Below are 2,093 nucleotides of genomic sequence, written 5' to 3'. Positions count from 1 at the left end.
TGTGCCCCTAATCAGGCCGGGATATCTGCTTCCCTAGTTAATGCAGTCTCAGGTCCTGCGCGATTGGATTGGAGCAGATGCTGTGTTCCACTCACCAGAGGTCTTAGGATCCCGTGGGGGATCCTGTGTGGGTCCTTGCGGGTGTCCGGAGACTCCCTGGGCCAGGAACCCTGGTGCTGCAGTGGACCGGAAGGTGGTTGGATGTCCGGAGCCCCAAAAGGGCGCTGCCTCAGAAGCTCTGTGGCTCCCACCTGTCCCAGAAGCTGTCCGCTTCTGTGTGCACACTCTCACCTGTGCAGACTACTTTTCGGTGGAGTCCCGGGACCAAGATGGCTCCCGCCATTCCTGAGGTCCTGTTTTTACTTTATTTTTTTTTTAAAGCAAGTGTCTCACTATGTAGCCCAGGTTAGCCTTAAACTGGAAATCTTTCACCATACCGGGCCTCACACTTTTATTCAGTTAATGAAAAAAAAAACCCTCTAGATAAACAAGAATGCTGCAAAGAACATTTGAGGAATACAAACTGATGTCATCAGTTTGGGGGCAGGGGAAGCAACCAAACTAAGAGTACTAATTTACATTCAATTCTGGCTAATGTTTTATTCTGCAATACACTGAGGCTTTTTGAGCTGACTGCAAGCCAAAGCAAATCAGTAGTATCTGGAAGTTAACATTTAATTTTATGAGACTAACATCTTCTGGATTCAAATTAGTTGTCGATAGTGAAAATTAAAAACACTGAGTCAGTCTGCTGGCTGACAATGAAGCTTGAAGACAATGTGCTGCCATTATACTTACCAAGTCACGTGGCCATCATGTTCCCTTCCTTTCAAATTCTGGGTGTTTTCTCAGGGGCAATCTTCTCTGTAACCCTGGACAACTTCTAAAGAATGATCTCATCTTGAGCACAAAGAAATCTGGTCTTAAAGTATTTTTATATTAATATATTTAATTGAACTTGTTGTTAAGATTTTTCCACACTTCTTAGAAGTAGTAGAAATTAGAAGTCATGGGATTGATTAAATTTGCTCCCCACCTTTCCTAAATCATAACTCTATGAGACTGAGGCCTGAGGATCTTGAGTTTTTGATGAGCCAGGGTTGCCTAGTAAGACCTTGTCCCAGAAACAAACACAAAGGTGGTGGTATATGACTGGTCATTCTTAGAGGACTTGCTGGGCCTCTTGTGATAGGAATTGAGGCAGATATCTTATTGGTTTTAATTTCTTCAAGATAGGAAAATCCAGGCACTTGATTATCAGAGCCATAAACTCAGACTGCACCCACTTCAGGTAGCTTCTTGCCACTGTAATGGAAAAATGATGAAAGGAACCTTCCAGTGCTTCTGTGTTATAGAGATTCCAGTTCCAGGTCTGGTTAGACTGGGGAACCTATATGACAGATGGTACATCTGAGTAGAAATTTTATACGAGTATGTGGGTTGTTTGGATATTTTTCTTGGTTTATTTTCTTGTTTTTTGAAGATTTGTTTTTATTTTATATGTATGGGCATTTTGCCTGTCTGCATGTCTGTGCAACACATGCATGCAGTGCCCATGGAGCCAAGAGACAATGTTGGATATCCTAGAGCTGGAGTTACAGATGATTGTGAGCCACCATGTGGGTTCTGGGAATCAAATTCTCAACCTCTGCCAAAGCAGAAATTACTCTTACCTGCTGAGCCATCTCTACGGCACCTGTTATTTTTTAATGTTTTACAGTTTATGATTTTATTAGTGTGTATTCATTTTACAAAATGAGTTTCACTGTGATATTTTTATATGCATATAATATATTGATCATATTTTCCCCTATTACCTTACTTCATCACGACTTCTCCCCCTGTTCTTTTCCTTTTTTATAATAATAATAAAAAGATATATAAGAAAACATATGGTATTTGTCTTTCCATGTTTGTTTTATTTCTTTTAGCATGATAACCTCATGTTCCATTTTCTTGAAAGCGACATAATTTTTTTCTTTATGGCAGAATAATATTCCATGGTGTATATATGACAGAGTTTCTATGTATTTTCAATATGTGACTTCTTGTTTTTGATATCTACCAAGAGAGTAGGACATTCCAGCTAAAGT

General features: G+C 40.0%; 1 pseudogene; it reads right to left on the bottom strand.

Annotated features, from left to right (window-relative positions):
* The window catches only part of LOC110287123, a 24,228-nt pseudogene extending 22,543 nt beyond the window's left edge, over window positions 1-1,685 (bottom strand).
* Window positions 1,686-2,093: the final 408 nt, after the last annotated feature.

This window comes from Mus caroli, chromosome X, assembly GCF_900094665.2.
Source record: "Mus caroli chromosome X, CAROLI_EIJ_v1.1, whole genome shotgun sequence".
Taxonomy (NCBI): domain Eukaryota; kingdom Metazoa; phylum Chordata; class Mammalia; order Rodentia; family Muridae; genus Mus; species Mus caroli.
The sequence above is the reverse complement of the archived record's forward strand: the minus strand, read 5'-3'. Positions and strand labels throughout refer to the sequence as shown.